Source organism: Caretta caretta, chromosome 3 (assembly GCF_965140235.1).
Source record: "Caretta caretta isolate rCarCar2 chromosome 3, rCarCar1.hap1, whole genome shotgun sequence".
NCBI lineage: Eukaryota > Metazoa > Chordata > Testudines > Cheloniidae > Caretta > Caretta caretta.
In genome coordinates this window covers 85,406,947-85,428,680 of record NC_134208.1, presented here as the reverse complement: position 1 = coordinate 85,428,680, position 21,734 = coordinate 85,406,947, and the positions used below count along the sequence as shown (strand labels likewise).

The 21,734-nt window shown below is 44.5% G+C and overlaps 1 protein-coding gene across 4 annotated transcripts in view; it reads left to right on the top strand.

The window, feature by feature from the left end:
• METTL24 (methyltransferase like 24) overlaps positions 1-21,734 on the top strand; it is a 90,224-nt gene that overhangs the window by 24,813 nt on the left and 43,677 nt on the right. The gene's annotated exons all lie outside the window — the stretch shown is intronic.

The following is a 21,734-nucleotide window of genomic DNA, read 5'->3' as shown; positions in this document are numbered from 1 at the left end:
GTGATAGTGTGTTGTAACTTTTTACCTTTCCCTCATCATTTCCTTGTGTCTCTTACATTTTCAAAGCAAGTAAACTTTGTTTCATCTTTAATAGCAATGTCATCCTCCTCCTTTTTCCGACATCTTTGTGGAAAATTAAACAAGAAACAATTAGGTTTTGATTGGATGCTGCCAGAGTTTATGCTCTTCATTTTAATTAGATGTTATGATTAATGACCTGATTGTGCAGTTTTTATTCATTCTGAAATCCATGGGAATTTTGGGTGCTATGTCTTGTATAATTAACAATAAAACACTGGTAATTACCTTTAGTCAAAGAGGATGTTACTAACATGCAGTTGTGTTGTTTATATCTATACCAAATTGCATGCTTTGGAGCAAGCTTGAGTTCATTCTTTACTAATTTGTAAACAGTCTCATACTTGAAAACCCCCCAAAAACTAATAACTTTTAACCTGCCTGTAACTATTTTTCAGCACACTGAAGAAACTTTTTGAAAAAAACATAGTTTTTCTAAAAGATATGTTCTAGTTCAAACAGGAATTTATTTGGGGAAGTCCTGTGGCCTCTGTTACACAGGAGGTCAGAGAAGTTGATCACAATGGTCCCCCCGGCCTTATAGTCTCTGAAGAGTTTATCATTGCCTGGCACGGTTAATTTCTTTATTTTGAAAGACTGAGCTTTCTGCTCTTGCCCAAGGAATGGTATTCCATTCTTTTAGTAAAAAACAAAAGAGGAAAGTATGTTTGTTTTGAGATAGAGATGGCACAGGTTTCATCCTGCCAAGTTAGGTTCCCCATTGATTTCTTTATTAGCTAACTTTTACCTATTCAAAATAGCAGTGAGCTTAAGAAAAGTTGAGACTCAGCGTGGAATGTGCTGATCAAGTGAACAGAGTATGGTTCTGAGAGACAGCAGGGCCTCATGGGTTCAAATTGTGATGCATTGTGAGCCTCCCTTTATCTGATTTTTCTAGGTTTTTACACTGTGCTCATCACTATGACCTCTGAGTGTCTGAGTAAATCACTCAATCTCTGTTTCCCCATCTGTAATGTAGATAATATTTACTTACCTATCTCACAAAGGTATTGTGAGGCTTATGTAGCAGACCCTTAATGTAGCAGTGCCAGTGTCAATGTTGTCCACTCTTCTGGTTTTTATCATGAGTCTTACTATGTCGGGTGTTTTTATTGAAGCCAAAGATCCTGTATTTATTTCATTTTTTAAAAGTAAGTTCATAGACCTCATGGCTGTGGAGAAAAGCTTGAACATATGACTAAAATACACTCTAAAGGTTCAAAAACAGAAGGCAAATTAAAAGCAACCAAAATGGATTTTTTTTAAAAAAAAATCTCATGCTTTGGGAGGGGTGACAGAGGATGTGACTCAAGATTTTTTTTTTTTTTAATGCTTGGGCTTGGCAACGCTGCCGTGCCGTTACATTTTTTTTGTCGAGGAGGAGGGCAAGGCTGCAGGGAGCCTGCACAGAGGGCCAGCATTTTCTGTATGCCACAGGACACTACTTCATGGGGGTTCCTTCTATACTGACTGCAAGAAATTTAGGGGTGGGCTCATGGATCCACAACTATATGTATCTACTAACCATTCCACCACTGCGAAGGGGCATATGAGTAGCAGCGGCATGGGCTAACACAATTGTGTGAGCTAAAGGGGAGGGTTCGGTCCTGGCTCTTGCGGGCTTCCATTGCATACCACCCAGTTAGTCAGGGTTTGCTGAGGAGAGGATTTGCTCCATAACATTTGTACATTGCTTTGAAGACCTAAAGCTCAATATAGGTGTTAAATACTGTTGTTCAAATACAAATAGTATTTTAAGATTTGTTTTCAAGTATCCTTAACGTGCTGTACACTGTAAGCCTGATCCAAAGCCCGTAGAAGTCAGTGAACAGACTTCCACTGATTTCAGTGGGCTTTCGATCAGACATTATATTTGTTATTCATTAGTAGAGTGTCTGGTTTTTATGCAAAATCTAACTATTTGTTGATTAACAGTATTTGGTGTGCAGTATGGTTTGAATAGCACAATGAAGTCCCTCTAAGGAAATCTCCAATGTTTTTCTATCAAATGTTGGTTAGACAGATTAATATAATATCACATATATATTCCCAACCAAATAACTTCATTTAAAAAATAAACAAATCAACAATTAAGGATGCAGATTGGTCTTGTTTCTGCACAGATACAGACCAGGTTTGGTAAACAGTAGCTAGCCATCAGTGTAGCTGCTTTGGTGCTGACCCCTATATGTAGACAAAGACATGCAGAGGTTTGGAATAACTAACCTAATGTAGTTTTACTCCTGCTTTAAGCACTTTTTGAAAATCTTGGTCATTGTTTATTTTTCCCTTCCATTCCTGTTTAAAGTCCACTGAAACATTAATTATAGTTTGTTTTTAAAACTTAAGCTTCTGAAATACCTGCTCCTCAATCTTTTACAATAGCAAAGAAAACCTAACACACCTTTCCTGTACCTTTTATGCCCTTTTAGAGTACAAACAATCTCTCTCATTAACTATATATGTTTTCATGAGTTTGGTAACTCTGCCTCTGGAAACCCGAACAATCTTCCAGCAGGGTGGATTTAAATCACCAGGTGCAAAACCTCAATTTAAATTGTCGATTTTAATCAATCCACCCTGATTGTTGGGATTTCTTGAGGCAGAGTTACAAATCTCATGAAAACATATCTATTTAATGGGGGAGATTGTTTTTATTCTGCTAACAGATAACTTCAGTTATTTTCTAAAGAAAGGTGCATTCTCATTGGTTGGTATAACCATTGTTTCTATGGTGTCTAGAGTAATCAATATTCATAATTTGAGAACTGAGCCTATCAGAGATCAGGTAGGGTGAAATCTATAAAATAGAAAGAGACCATGTATGTGGGCTCAGTGGATGACCCTGATGAGATACATGATGGTGTCTCTTGGAGTAAGATGCCAAGTCACTATGTGCTCAGTAGCACAGCTATCTACAGGATGAAACCCTTAATACAAGACCTTTTGTTCCATATTTACAAAGCTTGACCTCAAAAGTTAGATGTTTTCCTCTGATTCTTTCTTTATATAAACAACTGCCTTTAATTCAAAGTTTTTGATAGAGGCTCATGGGTTCAGCATATTTATTTTTTATTTAAATATTTTAAGAGATCATAACAAGTTTAGGCTTTAATATATTTTGTATTAAATTCAGATTTCATTTTAAACAGGTTTATTTTTAAAACCGAAAGCTTATTATAATTTAAATAATACAACTAAAACTTATTTACTTGATTTAAAAAAAAACCCAAACCACTGTCTTCCAGAGACAGCTGGATGTACTTAGAAAGGTCTTCAATTTCAGAAGTCTGCAGAAGTTTCCATATTGCCACATTTTAGCTTTTCTAGCATCCCAGTTGATTCTCGGGGTTCTTAATTGTGGTGATTTTATTTTCAAACTCTTCATACTCAGTGAAATACATTTGTGGCACTGTGTAAATAATAATAAATTAGTTGCAGTGCTCTCCAAAGTCATCAAAGACTACAAAATAAAATAAAAAATCTGGCAACTGTGCATGGAATACATGCTTTGTGATCTGGAGGCATAAACGCAAACCCTGGATTTTTATTCGTTAACAGCTGTCTTCTTCATTTTGGGAAGGCTTTCTTGGAGGCTCTCAAAACTCTTTTAAGTTTGTCATTGAAATATAGACTATTTGATTTTAAGCATCTCTGACTTCCAGCATGCTCTTTAGGTTAAGTGCTTGACTGGTGAAAAAAACTGAAAAATTTAGAGAGACCGTACTTGAATTTCAACCTATGTGTGATACACCAGCTTAGTGTGTTTGATCATGTCTCCTTCTAGTGACTGGTTTCCGTGATTATGGATGAAATTCTGGTGCCATTAAGTCAGTGGAATTTACTTTGTGTCAACACACTACTTTCTTTCTCATATGATAGAGGCTTTGGATGTTGAAAGTCCCAGATTTGATGACTGCAGTAGCCTGTATGCGTGATGCATTTCATTACATGTTGTCTTCTGGACACTCAGCTGAGGTAGTCAGAAATGAAGGAGGGGCAGAAAATAAGCACAGCCATTAACAAAAAGAGAATGGAAGTGGAACTCTCATCGTTTGTAATCTTTCAGCAATTACTGTGTATGTATAGACCCACCATTTTGCTGTGTATATTGACCAAGATACAATCTCTTTCAATTTCAGTTGCTATGTGTTAGCCTGGAGCTCTTCTAATTAGAATTAAACCACAAATTATATTTTTCAGTTTGATGTATGCCTCCATTTTCAGAAAGTGTTACTTTTTTTTTTTAAACAAAATCAGTTCACTTAGAGTGCCAGACTGTCTGGGGGAGCAAGTGCCTCTTAAGGGCTATTAAGCAAGTCCCTCTTGCTCTGGGTGTTGCTCAGAGCTGTATTAATTGGCTCTGGAAGCAGTCACATCCTGCCCTCTCCAGGCAGAAGGAGGTTTGAGGCAATGCAGAACTTTGGAGGAGGTGGCTGTCTGGAGAACAAGGAGTATTAATAGGAGGGAGTTTGATGAAGTTTGCTCTCAAACAAATCAAGACACACAGATATGTAAACTACTTTGGTTATTAAATTTTTTCTCTTACACAACACATGTCAAAATTTTTTATTTAAATATACAACAAATTATTAATGCCAGGGGAACTTTAATCCCTGCACCTCTTTCTGTATGCAATCTTGAATATGGCAAACAGACATATTACACAAGAGAACTTGGTTGTGTACATATTTTATCACTAGCTGATGTTGGCACAAGGCTTTGTTCTTCAGCCTGAAGTTTCATGATCAAGTTTTATGCTAACATACTAGTTTTTATAAGACTGTAGACCTCCTGTGGGATGGATTCTGTACGTGGTCTTTCCACTCTCTACTGCATGAAACTAATACCTCTAGAGAATGAAGCTATTATTCAAGGTTTGATACAAAGAAGACAGTGTGCGTGTGCGCACTGCCATCAAAGGCTTTAGAAACATCCTGTCTCAGATTAACTCTTGGAAGGCTAAAAATGGTGAAACAGGATTTTCATTATTAGGTAAAATGATTCATTATGGGCCTGATGTGGCAAGCAAACAATAGAAATGCTGTGCTCAGAGGCCTTGTAGAATTGGGCCCCAAATGTGTTATCCTGGGTCTCACAGTGGCCAATGCCTAAGGATAAGTTTTTGCCACGGTTATTTTAGTAAGAGTCACAAACAGGTCACGGGCAATAAACAGAAATTCACAGAAGCTGGTGACCTGTCTGTGACTTTTACTAGAAATAACAGTGGGGCTGACTGGGGTGGGTGGGGGGAAATGACAGCTCCAGCCCCCGCCAATCACAGTGGTGGCTGACAGCGGCAGGTGACAGCTCCAGGCCCTCCCCTCCCCCCCCGGCGGCTCAGAGCCCTGGGGCCCCCTCTGCCCAGGATGGCTCCGAGCCCTGGGGCCGGTGGCTCAGAGTCCCAGGGTCCCCACCGCCCACGGCAGCTCAGAGCTCTGAGGCCAGTGGCTGACAGCTCCGGGGCCCCCACTGCAACTTGGAGCCCTGAGGCCCCTGCTGCCCAGGATGGCTCAGAGTCCTGGGGCCAGTGGCTCGGAGCCCCAGGACCAGCAGCTTGGAGCCCACTCAGGGCTCCAGGGACCCTGCTGCCCGCAGTGGTTGAGAGCTTCCAGGCCCCTGCCCCTGGGGGCTGATAGCACCAGTCCTGCAATCTCAGGGTTGAAGCTGAAGAAAAGGTCACGGAGGTCTCTGAAAGTCTGTAAATCTAAATCTTATCTTAACCAATGCCTGATGTTTCAGACCACGGTAACCCCTTCCCTCCCCACCTTCTGATGATGCCCCTAACCAGTTGTGCAATGCTCTACATGGATAAAAATCTTTATATGTAAAGAAGTCAAGCCTAGAGAGCAAACAGTTCAGCCATATAAAGATGTGATATGTGTAAAACCAGGCACTTTAGAAAGACTTCGCTATTTTAGTAGTTCACTCAAAGCATATATGGAGCTGTAAAAATCAATGCTATTTGCTTTTGAAGGATCTGTTTAAATGAAAGCTCACTGAAGATGTAGATGTCCCAGCTCTATAACGATGCTACTTCTATGCAAGTAGTGGGTAAGTCTTTATGGATATACCTAATGCAAACTTGTAATACTGATGATGCTTAGTATGGGGAGAACTAACATGGTGCACCTTAAATGGATTAAAAGCTGCCTTTCTGACAGATCTCAAAATGTAAATGGGGAATCATCATCAAATGGGTGTGTTTCTAGAGGGATTGGTTCTTGGCCTGATGCTATTTAACATTTTTATTATTGATCTGGGAGAAGACACAAAATCATCACTGTTAAAGTTTGCAGATGACCCAAAAATTGGGGGAGTGGTAAGTAATGACGAGGACAGGTCACTGATACAGAGCGATCTGGATTGACTGGAAGCAAACGTTACGTGTTTTACTGTGGTAAATGGAAATGTTACATCTAGGAACAAACAATGTAGGCCATACTGACAAGATGGGGGACAGTATCCTGGGAAGCAATGACTCTGAACATTTTTTTGGAGGTCGTGGTTGATAATCAGCTGAATATGAGCTCCCAGTGTGACACTGTGGTCGAAAGGGCTAATGTGATCCTTGGATAAATAAACAGTGGGATCTTGAGTAGGAATAGAGAGGTTATTTTACCTCTGCATTTATCATAGAATCATAGAGTATCAGGGTTGGAAGAGCCTTCAGGAGGTCCTCTAGTCCAACCCTCTGCTTACAATCTGTAAGTATCTACATAGGGAACAAATATTTAACAATGGGCTCTTAAATCTAGCTGAGAAAAGTATAATACAATCCAATGGCTGGAAGTTGAAGCTAGACAAATTCAGCCTGGAAATAAGGTGTAAGTTTTAACAGTGGAAAGTAATTAACCATTGGGACAATTTATCAGAGGTCACTGACAATTTTTAAATCAAGATTAGATGTTTTTCTAAAAGATCTTCTGTAGGAATTATTTTGGGGAAGTTCTATGGCCTGTGTTATAGAGGAGATCATATGAGGTTATCACAGTGGTCCCTTCTGGCCTTGGAATCTGTGAATCGACTCCAGGAATACTTTGTCAAGACTGAGATATGTTTATTCTTCTATTGTATTCTCTTATGTCTTCTATAGACAGCTCCATTTTGGGGGGGGGGGATTTGTGTTGCTTAATCCATGTATTCCCCTCTTGGATATGAAGCATTAAGTATTATTTATCCCTGTTGAAGATTTTTTTAATCTTTTGCACCACCTTCCTTCTATAAAATCCAATTAAACGTTAATTGCATCTCATAATCATGTTAAGTGAGCACATCTCATAATCATGTTAAGTGAGCACAGCAATTTCAGTGGCAGCATGGTGTATGTATGTGGTAGATATAGTATCATTAAACTGATAGAACTCAGTAAAACTGCACCTGAATGACAGCTGATTACAAGCAAGGGTCTTTCAAATCAGACAGGGTGAAACTAGAAATATTCTGAATAAATCAGAGTGGCAGGGTGAGGGTGGGGGAATCATTTGTTTCCATGGCTTACAAATATTTATAGATATTGATGGTATTTCTTAACACACAAGTGTTGTATTCTTCTTTGCTCCTGGCTCAAATGTAAAAAATTCTTATTACATAGTGAGAGGATTATATATTTTCTCTCAATTAAGATGCCTGTGCATAAGCTGATGGAGTCTTCCATTTCTTTCTTGGAAGCAGTAGACATTTTGGCAGCAAATTGTGATTTTTGAAAGGTTTTGCTCATAAACATTGCTGATAATTAAACATTACGTCATGAGACTGCTAAACAAAAAAATATTTAAAAGTGTAATTAAGCATTACATCATGAGACTGTCAAACAAAAAAATTATTTAGAAGCGGGAAAAAAGCACTTATAAAGATCAAACACATGGGATCATGGAAAACTTCCTAACTAACTCCCTTTTAAAATTCAAATACCAAAAACAAACATTTTTTGAAATGTAGCCAGGAAACAGATCATGAGTATGTCTCATACTTTACACTAAAATTTTATTGAAAGTTCCTGGGCTTCGGGCAGTCCTTTACTCTGTAATTAAGAAAATGGCTAAAAAGAAAGTTCAGGTCTGAAGGAATATACACATGTTTATGCTTCATTAAGCATTGTATATCTGATTCAAGTTTTGCCCTCTTATTCTAGCATAGGAAAAGATGGTTCCTTGGTGATTTTGGCTGCCTGGCAGTTTGAATTACCTCACTACAATCTGGATTTGTTGCTCCATGAAGAGGTCCGTGATCTACAATTTGTGTTTTTAAGCATAGGCTAGGAAAACCTGCACCTGCCCTTTAACCTGGCCTTTGCATATGCTGAGTTAAACTTTATATTATGGCTTCAGAATTTTAGCAGGACAAATGATACCTTGTGTATGCTGCAGCTTATTAATAGATTATCAGATGATTGTCACAGATGGCCGTTGATGGAGAAAATGTGGAAGTAAATGGTCTCCAGGGGAAAATCATCATAGGTCAGATTAGTACCAAAGAGAAGTTGGCCATATGTCTGAAATGTCTGAAAGCCCACCTCACCCCCAGACCTTCAAATGAACTGTCATGTTATTTCAAGTAACCATGAACGATGTTATAAGACTTTCTTTGTTTTAAGGTTACTCTATTTATTGAATCTCTACAGTGTATCCTGGGTCCTATTGCAGTGAGTCTTACTTAGAAAATATCTTCAAGATAACATTTCTCTTGCTGTCCATTACAATTCTGGGTTTCAAGAGTCAACTTGTAAAGGGACCATAGTAAAATGTATCTAAAGAGTTATTTTTATTATGGTAGTTTCAAGGCAGTAGTTGTCTTGTGGATGTAAGTGAAGGGGGTAAATGTAAAAGCACAGACATCTCAGGATGCCATTTCAATTTTTCATGTGCTATCACCTGTAGAATGTCTCTTTGTGCAGCAGCAGCTGGCCCATTTGTTGGGAATGGAATCAGCAGATAATATCTATGCTATAGAAACATAAACATGGCACCTCCATGGATCTATCCTTAATATGAAGAGAGAGGATGGTCTTGTGGTTAAGGAGTTGGACTGGAACTCAGGAGATCTGGATTCATTTCCTGGCTCTGCAAACTTCCTGGATTACATTGGCGAAGCTTTTTTGTTTGCTTCAGTTCATTATCTGTATAATGTAGATAATAGTGCTTCCTTTGTCTGTCTTGTCGATTTGGTTTGTATCCTCTGTGGGGCAGGGACTGTTTCTCAGTACGTGTTTGTGCAGTGACTAGCACAGGGGTCGGCAACCTATGGCACGTGTGCCAAAGACGGCACGCGAGCCAATTTTTAATGGCACGCTGCTGTCTGCCGGGGACAGCAGTATGCAATTAAAAATCCTGCCCGGCCCACTCTTCTCTGCCCCCGCCCACTGCTCTCTCATAGAATCATAGAATATCAGGGTTGGAAGGGACCCCTGAAGGTCATCTAGTCCAACCCCCTGCTCGAAGCAGGACCAATTCCCAGTTAAATCATCCCAGCCAGGGCTTTGTCAAGTCTGACCTTAAAAACCTCTAAGGAAGGAGATTCTACCACCTCCCTAGGTAACGCATTCCAGTGTTTCACCACCCTCTTAGTGAAAAAGTTTTTCCTAATATCCAATCTAAACCTCCCCCACTGCAACTTGAGACCATTACTCCTCGTTCTGTCATCTGCTACCATTGAGAACAGTCTAGAGCCATCCTCTTTGGAACCCCCTTTCAGGTAGTTGAAAGCAGCTATCAAATCCCCCCTCATTCTTCTCTTCTGCAGGCTAAACAATCCCAGCTCCCTCAGCCTCTCCTCATAAGTCATGTGTTCTAGACCCCTAATCATTTTTGTTGCCCTTCGCTGGACTCTCTCCAATTTATCCACATCCTTCTTGTAGTGTGGGGCCCAAAACTGGACACAGTACTCCAGATGAGGCCTCACCAATGTCGAATAGAGGGGAACGATCACGTCCTTTGATCTGCTCGCTGTGCCCCTACTTATACATCCCAAAATGCCATTGGCCTTCTTGGCAACAAGGGCACACTGCTGACTCATATCCAGCTTCTCGTCCACTGTCACCCCTAGGTCCTTTTCCGCAGAACTGCTGCCTAGCCATTCGGTCCCTAGTCTGTAGCGGTGCATTGGGTTCTTCCATCCTAAGTGCAGGACCCTGCACTTATCCTTATTGAACCTCATCAGATTTCTTTTGGCCCAATCCTCCAATTTGTCTAGGTCCTTCTGTATCCTATCCCTCCCCTCCAGCGTATCTACCACTCCTCCCAGTTTAGTATCATCCGCAAATTTGCTGAGAGTGCAATCCACACCATCCTCCAGATCATTTATGAAGATATTGAACAAAACCGGCCCCAGGACCGACCCTTGGGGCACTCCACTTGATACCGGCTGCCAACTAGACACGGAGCCATTGATCACTACCCGTTGAGCCCGACAATCTAGCCAGCTTTCTACCCACCTTATAGTGCATTCATCCAGCCCATACTTCCTTAACTTGCTGACAAGAATACTGTGGGAGACCGTGTCAAAAGCTTTGCTAAAGTCAAGAAACAATACATCCACTGCTTTCCCTTCATCCACAGAACCAGTAGTCTCATCATAAAAGGCGATTAGATTAGTCAGGCATGACCTTCCCTTGTTGAATCCATGCTGGCTGTTCCTGATCACCTTCCTCTCATGCAAGTGCTTCAGGATTGATTCTTTGAGGACCTGCTCCATGATTTTTCCAGGGACTGAGGTGAGGCTGACTGGCCTGTAGTTCCCAGGATCCTCCTTCTTCCCTTTTTTAAAGATTAGCACTACATTAGCCTTTTTCCAGTCAACCAGGACTTCCCCGGTTCGCCACGAGTTTTCAAAGATAATGGCCAATGGCTCTGCAATCACAGCCGCCAATTCCTTCAGCACTCTCGGATGCAACTTGTCTGGCCCCATGGACTTGTGCACATCCAGCTTTTCTAAATAGTCCCTAACCACCTCTATCTCCACAGAGGGCTGGCCATCTCTTCCCCATTTTGTGATGCCCAGCGCAGCAGTCTGGGAGCTGACCTTGTTAGTGAAGACAGAGGCAAAAAAAGCATTGAGTACATTAGCTTTTTCCACATCCTCTGTCACTAGGTTGCCTCCCTCATTCAGTAAGGGGCCCACACTTTCCTTGGCTTTCTTCTTGTTGCCAACATACCTGAAGAAACTCTTCTTGTTACTCTTGACATCTCTCGCTAGCTGCAGCTCCAGGTGAGATTTGGCCCTCCTGATTTCATTCCTACATGCCCGAGCAATATTTTTATACTCTTCTTTTTATACTCCTCTCCTTGCAGGGCAGGCAAGCTTCCCCCTCCCCCCGCCTCTTCCCCCAGCGTGCTGGGTTCCTGCCCCTCCTTCTCCCCCTCCCTGTGGCCAATCAGCTGATGGCCCTTGCTACAGAGGGGGAGAGGGAAAAGCAGAGCCGCAGCACGCTCTCTGCTCCGGGGACATTGGGGAAGGGGGTGGAATCGGCATATTCCCTCCAGCCCCCTGTCATGAGCTGCTCGGGACAGGGGGCTGGGAGCACCCCCATGACCCCAGCTCACACCCCCAGCCCTCTGCCCTGACCCCTGCACCCCCCCTCACACGCCCCCAGCCTTCTGCCCTGACCCTGAACCCCTCCAAATTCCTAGCCCTCTGCCCTCACTCCTGCAGCCTCCACACACCCCAGCCCCATGCCCTGACCCCTGCACCCCCCCACAACCCCAGCCTTGACTCCTGCACCTCCTCACACACCTCCAGCCCCCTGCCTTGACTCCTGCACCACCCACACATACCCAGCCCCCCACACCCCATGCCCTGACTCTTGCACCCCCACATCCACATTCCCACCCCCACCCTGAGCACCAAACGGGAGCTCCTGCACCCTCCCCACTACCACATTCCCACCTGCACCTCACGCACCAAATGGGAGCTGCCCAGGTAAGCGCTCCACACCCAAACCTCTTGCCCCAACCCTGAGCCTCCTCCCTCATTCTAGCTCCTGGCCAGACCCTGCACCCCAACCCCCAGCCTGCTCCTTCACCCCCAGCCCTGTTCTCAGTGCACTCCCACCCTCAGCTCAGTACAGAGAGAGGAAGAGAATGGGCCAGAACCAGGGAGAAAGTAGGTACCTACTCTATGTGGACAGGGCTGGGACCCTAGGCCGGCAGAGGGCTGAGCGGGGCCGGCAGCCGGGACCTTGGCTGGCAGGAGCCGGCGGACAGAACCCCAGACCGGCAGTGGGCTGAGCCGCTCAGCCCACTGCTGGTCTGGGGTCCCAGCCGCTGGCCCCGCTCAGCCCGCTGCCGGTCTGGGGTTCTGGCTGCCAGCCCCTTGCCAGCTGGGGTCCCGGCCGCAGGCCCCGCTCAGCCCGCGGCTGGCCTAGGTGAACGGAACCCCAGGCCAGCAGCGGGCTGAGCAGGCCGGCGATGTAAGTTCAGCATTTTAATTTAATTTTAAATGAAGCTTCTTAAACATTTTGGAAACCTTGTTTACATACAACAATAGTTTAGTTATATAATATATAGACTTATAGAGAGAGACCTTCTAAAAAACATTAAAATGTAGTATTGGCATCCAAACCTTAAATTAAAGTGAATAAATGAAGACTCGGCACACCACTTCTGAAAGGTTGCCAACCCCTGGACTAGCACAATAGGACACCAGTTTCAGCTGGTGCCTCGTAAGGCTACCACAAACAATTATTACAATAATAACATCAAATACTCTTCTTGGTGGACAACTGAAGCAACTAGACTGCATATTGGAGATGTTCTTGGGACCAGAAGGGTGGGAATCCTCCTCACCAGCCCATGAAACTGCTCTACAGATGCAACTCCAGCCTCAGGGATGGAGTTTTCTCTGTGCTGCCTTTGCCCATCCCTCTCCCACCACAGGAGGAATGACCAGTGGATCCACAGAGCAGTGAATCCTCAGCTCCCAATTCCCACTGCACAGTGGTATGCAGGGAGCCTCTGTGGAGCGGTGTTGCACAATTTGGAAGGGCCCCTCCCTCCCATGTGCTTTTCTTCAAACATGAGTAAAATATTGATCAGCTTTAACAAGAAAAGTAAAGATGTTTGAACATTTGGAAAGGAAGCAAAATCCTGTTTAAAGAGTGAAAAGGGAAATATTGGGACAATGTTAATGTTTACAGATCACCTGTTCTAGACAACAGGGTTGTTACCTGCCCTTACAACAGATGGGAGGTCACAGCTCATGCATTGCAAGTCACAGTGCATGGAAAATAGCCTCTGGATATGTAATGCAGTGTAAGCCCATGCTTGAGCTCAAGTCTAACCCCCTTCATGTCTACACTGCAATTGCGCTAAAACTGGTCTTGAACCCAGGGTTCCAGGATCCTACAGGGCTGAAAGGTCCAAGCTCCTGTCAAGCCGGGACCCTGGGGTTTGAGCCCTATTGCTTTGCAGTGTAGATGCAGCCCTTCTTGACGTGGGTCCCAGGAGTCAGCCAGAAGTATCCCACAATCCCATGAAACAATTTCCTTAGTCCTCGCGATCTCAATAATCTGCAATCGACTTTACTGAAAACGGAAGCCATTGCCCTTGGCAAACAGCAGCAGCTCAGGTCAGCGTTAACCCATCTCCAAGCACAGTATCAGAGAGCCTCCTGGGTTTGCAATGGAGAGTGAACCAATCAAGCTTTTTGCAAAGCAAGCTGCTTCCGGGTCACAGAAGCACAGCCAAATTTTGGTGACTCTCTGGTGAGAGGCAAGTAAAACCAGGGACTTCAGCAAAAGCAGCAGGAATGACCACGTGTACCAGCAGAGAGCTACAAAAATGGCAGCTCTGCAGATTTTCCGGATGCGTGATCAGTGCAGGGAGCATATTAAGAGGCTGAAGAGCGAGTACTGGAAGACCAGGGACAAGAACTGCACTTTGGCCAACTTACCAACAACATGCTCATTTTATGATGACTTTGACCGGATTCTGGGCACTGCACCCAGCACAGAGCCAACCGTGCTTTATGACGACCTGGTCAGCTGGGATGGTGCCCTGCTGGCTTTTGAACCCAGCCTGGGGACTAATGGAAGTCAGCAGCAGGCTCCCAATGAGGAGTACGAAGTGACTCTTTTAATGAAACCAGTCCCAGAGCAGGCTCTGAATCAGGAACAACAGCAACTTCTTGGTCCCTACTCAGAAGAATTGTTTGATCCCCACCCTGAGGAACAGCCCACTGCCGAGCTTGCAGAAAACATGGTGGAGACAAAAGGTGTCCCAGAGGCCAGTAAGTGTATGACTCAAATGTACAGTTTATTATTATAATAATGGGGGTGGTAAGGGGATTTCTGCTGTAAGAAGCATTGATAAGCCCTGGCTACCAGCGTGTGGCCACTAATGACTGACTGTATCACAGCATCTGGGTGTCCCCTCTTTCCCTCCCCCACCCGCCTCCCATGTGGCATTCAAAATGGCGACTTGGAATTTCAAACATTCATAAATAGCTGTGAAGGTTATTTTAACTGTTAAGTCACAGTTGTTTGTCAGGGTCAGTCATGTTTTCCTTCCAGTAATAAGAAACTTGCCACTCTGTAATCACTCCTCCAGGGTCTATGGACCCACCTGTAAACAGTGAGCTGAGTTGGTGATTCAGTATTCTATTCCCAAACCTAGTCCATTTCAGTTAGAGGTAATCCATGCAGTTTGCAGGCCACCAGATCATTTCTCCCAAGTACAGGTGGGGTGTCAGTTTTGTCCCCACTGCTGCAGATTTCAAAGCGTTTGCATGCAGCAATAACAGGGTAAGCCATGTGTGAGCTAGTGCAGCATCATGGTAATTCCATCATGGATTCTGACTCAATCCTGGCTGTTGATAGCTGCAAACTATTCCTGAAGGAGGACCTCCAGACAGTCACATTGTATGGAAGGGTGTATTTTCCAGGTCCCCCATAGAGCTGACTAGTCCACTCCAGTCACAAATGTGCTATACGTTTCAATACTTCAGCTGCATACACTGCAGGTTTCCCTCCAGCAGCTAGGAATAACATCTCCCTTTGCCATTAAGCACCACACGAACAGTTATGTCTTCCAAAATATGAAAGGCCTGACAAGACAGAAAAAGCCTTTTTCAATAAGGGCACGAAACAACCTGCCCCTGCTCCATATGGCAATTAGTTAAGAAATTTTTATGAAACAGAAAAAGGTTATAATTTTAAACTTACCATTGTTTCTGCACTTCTGTAACTGCAATTAACAAGGCTGTCCAGAGACAGTATGAGGACTGAGGCATCTCCTTTACAATATGTGTTAGTTCACTTTAGAAATGTTATATTTTATGTCCTTGAGATGCCACCAAAATTAATTCAGTGCTCCTCCACTGAGCTGATGTAGACAATAACCCTCCATTTCTTGTCCTATTTCAGGACCCTCAAACTATACTGCCAACTTCTTCTTCAGGAACTCAATCTGTGGCCCGGCATACCTCCACAGACTGTTCCAAAAGGAAGCATTTTTGTGATGAAATTACGGTTGAAGTTCTTGCAAAGGCAGACCAGCAGGTCCAGTACCAGAAGAAGAGGGACAGCATGTTTACAGGCAGGAAGAAAGGTTGAGGCTCGCTGCACAGGTGGAGGACAGGGTTTCAGCAAGGGAGCAGAGACTTCCAAAGCAGTTCCTGGAACAGGAACAGAGGCTAAGGGAGGAGGACAGTGCTCAACAGACAGAACTGTTTCAGCAACTCATCTCCATAATGGCTGCAAGAAACATATCTCTTGCTGCCTCCCGAACTTCATGATATGAGCACGTGCAATGTACCCTCAGTCCATTAGTAGCTTGGACAGCTCTGTGTCAGGGTGGCCCATGCACTCAGGACTCATGAGTGGCTGGGCAGGGCAACTAAACCCTGTGTAGCCTTCCTTCATCAACCCCTGTCCGGTGGAAACCTCCCCTCCCCTCTTCCGCTGCTGTGTGAGGGGAAAATGTGTAAAGAAGGGAAAGAAGAATGTAGGGTCAGCGGTGATGTAGCAGTAGGGGGATTGTATCGTGTATTAACTATTTCCTGTTCTTTTTGTGTGTGGGGAGGGGTGGGGGGGGGGGTTTGTAATGATAGCTGGCCTGCCAAACGCTGTGTGTGTTTTACTATTTTAGGACATGTTTACAAATAAAGGATGTTATATTTTCACGAAAGTATACTGCTATGTCTGCATCACATCATACAATCATGATTTGAGATGATAGAGCTAAAAATGTGTTTAGGAGTAATTAAGCACCATTAAGAAAACCATATTCCTCTATTTAGCTATTCACATTTTAATACATTCCATCTGTACACCCATTCTACCCTCTCCCCCAACACATAACCAAATTCACTATTTATCATGTCATTCAGACTTACTTTGCGTGTCAGTCAAGCCTACATCTCTCCCAAGCACTGCCCCCCACCAAAAAATTAATAAGGCACTTTTCCCCCACAAGCACATTCCTATGGGTACTATTCCCCCTCTTCCATTGGGCCATGCAAGTCCATAATGTGAGAACACCAAGCAACACTGACTTCTGTTGCCCGGGTGCAACCAGCTCCCTCAGTGGTAGCTGCAGTTTCTGGCTGGGGGTACTAATCTAGCGACCCGTCATTGTCATAGGTCTATTCAGGGGGAAATGGCTCAACTCTGGCTTTACAAAGGTTGTGAAGAGCACAGCAAGCCACAGTACTGCAATCAGCACTGATGACATTGGAATCCAAACAGACACCTCCAATGGGATTTTAATCTGCCAAAAGCACATTTAGCCACCATTCTACACCTGCTGAGAATGTAATTAATCTTTCTTTTGCCAGGGCCTCTGAAATTAGGGTGCGGTTTTGTAAGTCAAAGCAAAAGGGATGCATGGGCTCCCCCACAATAACAGTGGGGACAGTAACGCAGTTTAAGTAAATGTCATTTGGTGGGAATAGTGTCCCAGCCTATCTATGAATGTAGACTCCTGAGCAGCAAAAAACTCTAGCATTGTGAACTTTTCAAGTATAGCCCTTGTAAACATTCATAAATCTGCCTCTGTGGTCCACAAGGACTTGCATAACCATGGAGTAGTACCCTTTGTGGTTTGTGTACTCGTGCTCCTTGCGGAGGGCAAACTATGGGCATATGACTCCCATTGGTGGCTCCTGGCACAGTTAGGAAACCCCATTCTCTCAAAGCCAGTAATTACCTCCAGAATATCTTTAATGCCTGCCACTTTGGGGTAACCCACACTCCTGATTGCCTCAGTTAACTACCACTTTACCCACAGTCAACTTTCCAACCCCAAACTGGCTGGCAACAAACTTGTAGCAGCCAAGGGTAGCCAGCTTCCAGACCATTATAGCAACCTACTTCTGGACTGGCAAGGATGACCTCAGATGTGTCTCTTTATGTTGGGGACAAGCTGCTCACAACGCTCCAGAAATGTAGCTTTCTTCATGTGAAAGTTCTGGACCTACTCCTGGTCATCTCAGGTCTGCATGACGATGTGATCCCACCGGTCTGTGCTTGTGGCGTTGCTGCAGAAGTGGTGCTATGTCGGGGGCATCAGCAGCTATGCAGTTATATTGGCCAGTGCCAGTGCAACTCTGAAATGGTATTCCAGGGTACTCCTCCTCCTCTGCTGCCTCCTCTCCTTGCAGCTCCATTGGGAAATCCATCAGGTACCTTTGGGGGGGGACAGAAAACATCGCTAATATGTCCACAAGCGCCTCAGATGCTGTGCCAGTTTTCTGACACAGGAGTGAAAGCGCAAGAAAAAGAAGTTCATCAAAAGGCACCTCGTCCAGGTTGCTGGCTCGGAGAGCTGGGAGTGCCCAGACCAAAATGACGGCTTGGCAGGCTGTGTTTGGCAGGCTGTTCAGACTTCCTACAGCATGCAGGGCTGACAGGAAAATTTTCCCACATTGTACCACAGTCCTAGGGCTTGAGTGGCCACATTTTGTGGGGAAGGAGGCTTTTGGGATTCTGGGATATGATTACTTTGACTTGGAGCTGCACACTGCAGTGTGGATGTCAGAACTCTAGGTTCGAGCACGTGTTAGAAAAGTCTTAATGTAGGGTTAAAATACAATGTAGATGCTCAAACCCAGGGTTCCCTAACAAAGGTCAGCTGACTCAAGTCCCACTAACCCTGGGCTTACATTTCAAAGTGGACATACCCACCGGGGCTGTTACTCCCTCCCTTGCAGGGGTACAGACTGGGCCTTTGCTTCACCATCTCCCATCCCAGGGTGCCAGCCAGCACAGCCAAGCTGAGTTGGAGGGGGAAATAGTCTGCTATTGGTATAGACCTACTGGATCAATTCTGATCAGCTCCTGATGCAATGCAGCTTACTCCGAGCAGAATGTAATGTTGCAATCTAGTCCACTGTGAGAAAAAAAATCAGAAAACCTCGAAAGAGAATGCCACAGGGATTCTTTAACATCCCACCATATGAAAGAGAATCTCATTTCAGACAAAAAGAAAAGGAATACTTGTGGCACCTTAGAGACTAACCAATTTATTTGAGCATAAGCTTTCGTGAGCTACAGCATGAAAGCTTATGCTCAAATAAATTGGTTAGTCTCTAAGGTGCCACAAGTACTCCTTTTCTTTTTGTGAATACAGACTAACACGGCTGTTACTCTGAAACCTGTCATTTCAGATAGTTAATGCCAGAGCTTTATTTTCTCTGACAACTAGCAGTAAAGATAATTTTTGGGTGTAATGGAACAATGGGTGCCCTGTAATTCTACTACTCTGTGGAGTACCTGCAGTGTTCTACATTTCAGAATAGCTGACTCAGCTGTTTGGGTGCCCCTGGTTTTGCCTGAAAACTATTGCCAGACTTCATTCTCATTTCAGCTTTCAAACATGTCAGATCTACAGCTTTCCTGTCATCACAAATGTTGTGTAGCCACATGAAATGTTTGAATCATTTTGAAAGATTCCACACTTTTCCCTCCCAAAGTGTCCACTTAACTTTCTGACATCAGCAGTTTCAACATCACACTTTGAAATCAGAGTATCAATGGTCTGTGCCACAAGTGGGTTTCTTGATATTCTGGCTTCTGTGACATGCAGTGTGGGACACGAATTCTTGTTTAATAGCAAAAAGTGAAAGAAAGCCAAAAAAACATAGAGGGGGGGAAATGTAAGGTTACTGTTTGGCTGTTGCTGCAAAAGTTTCTAAAATGTTCAGCATCTCTTCACTGTTACAAACAAAAAAAAAAAAAATGAAAAACCAAGACCAAAACTCTCCTACAGATTACTTGGCTCATATTCACTCACAGACTGTGTTTACTTAGAAAGCAAAAATATGAACTTGCGATAGGAGTTCAAGGCAAAAATTCCATCTGGTCTGGAGTTCCCGTCTAATAATCTTTGTGTTTGAGCTTCATCTTTCTTTCGTTCTATTCTTGCTAGGGTTGCCAACTCTAATCTCACAAACCCAAACACCCTTGCCCTGCCCTGAGGCCCCACTCCTTCCCTTCCCTGAGGCCACACCCTGCTCACTCCATCCCCACTACCCCCCTTTACTCACTTTCACCGGGCTGTGGCAGGGGGTTGGGGTTGGGGTGTGGGAGGAGGTGCGGGCTCTGGGCTGGGGCCGAGGGGTTCAGAGGGTGAGAGGGGGCTCTGGGCTGAGCCTAGGGCAGGGGCTTGGGGTGCTGGAGGGAGCTCAGGGTGTGGGTTCTGGGAGGGAGTTTGGGTGCAGGAGGGGGCTCAGGTCTGGGGCTTGGGGTGCTGGAGGGATTTAGGGGTATGGACTCTGGGAGTTTGGGTGCAGGAGGGGGTGTGCAGTGCAGGCTCCGGGAGGGGGCTCAGGGCTGGGGCAGGGGATTGGGGTGCGGGGTGCAGGTTCTGGGAGAGAGTTTGGGTGTGGGAGGGGACTCAGAGCTGGAGTAGGGGTGCAGTAAGGGTGAGGGGTGTGGGCTTTGGCCAGGAGGCGCTTACCTTAGGTGGCTCTTGTTCAGCAGTGCAGCGGGGATAAGGCAGGCTCCCTGCTTGCCCTGGTCTTGTGTCGCTCCCAGAAGGGGCTGACACGTTGCTGTGGCCCAAAGGGGGTGGGCAGGGGTCTCTGCGCGCTGTCCATGCCCTGATGCTGCAGCTCCCATTGGCCAGGAACTGTGGCCAGTAGGAGCTGTGGGGGCAGAGCCTGCCTGAGCCCCGCTGCACTGCCATCTGAGGTAAGTGGGACCAGGGGGCTCCATGCGCTGCCCCCTTGGTGCGCTATTCCGGAAGTGGCCAGCACATCCCTATGGCCCCTGGGGAGGTGCAGGTGCCGGCCCCACAGCTCCCATTGGCCACAATTCCCAGCCAATGGGAGCTGCGGAGTTGGTGCTGGGGACAGGGGCAGCGTGCTGAGACCCCCGCCCCCAGCAGCCATAGAGATGTGCTGGCTGCTTCTGGAAGCAGCGTGGGGCCAGGGTAGGCAGGGAGCCTGCCTTAGCCCCACTGTGCCACCAGACTTCTAGTGGCCTAAAATCTCCTGGGTTGTCTTCAGTAGTCTCTGGGAGATAGGGCCTGATTCCAGGACACTTCCAGCGAAACCAGGAGCGTAGGCAACCCTAGTTCTTGCCCATCTGCTATGTCCCCCATATCACTACAATGGTTCCTGTACCTGAGGAGAGAGGGCTGCAACTTCCTCTATAGCCTGTCAATATTGCTGTGTCAGTCAGCTTAATGGAAGGCTCTTTCTTCCTCCTATGATTTCAGCTCTGACAGTGTTCAGTCTAGTCCAATTAGTTTTACTTCCTTTAACTTTATTGTTTTGAGACTTTCTTATTGAAATGAGACCCTGCTGGGATCACAGACCGTTTTGCTTTTGTTTTTGTTTTGTTTGTTTACTTGATGCAAAACAGTGTTATGAAAAAACCATGGTTGTCTTCCTGGAATTTTCAGTTAATCACAAATGACCAAGTGAAGCTAGACCCCACCTAACTTATTATAAGACTAATGGACTGTCACAATGCAAAGAATAATCTTTTTGGTGGGGCTCAGTCATAGGGAATTTGTCTTAATTTTAATGTAAGATTTCTCCATATACTTTTGTGTGTGTGTTTGAGGGAAAGAACAATTTCTAAAATGACAAAAGCATGCTGCATTTAGGGAAGGTATTGCTGTTGGGAGTGCAACACCCTGTTGGTATGCAAACACATTTCTGAAAGACCTTTCCTGTCCTACTTTCTGTGGGAAGTGTTGTTTGAAAAGCTGACAGGATCTCCAAGGTTTTGAGCTGATGGGCCCCTCACAGAGTATGCAAAGCATCCACTGAAACTAGTTCCCTGTGGAGATGAAAATGAAGAGTTATAATACTATGGGTAACAATGCTGCCATTTTTCAGGAAAATAAAGAATTCTGATAACTCTTTTTAGGCGAACATGAAAGAATAAAGGACCTTTTCTTTTAAAAATGCAGACTACCATATTGAATTATAAAACTAGACTTTAAAAAAAGAAAATCTACTGATTGTCTAGGTTTATTGCTTATAATCACTGTTTGCAGTGTAAGATCCCCATATATTACCAGAAACTGAAGTGGAATGGTATGTTCAACTGCATTAAATTTTATAGTGAACTATTGTAGGATTTTAGCCATTCACATTCTGATTTTCTACATGTCAGTAAAAAATTTTAGAAAACTTTTTTATATTTAAACTTATATCTCATTTAATATATTGTGCCACTGCATTTTATGCTTTTACTGAGAGATGTCATT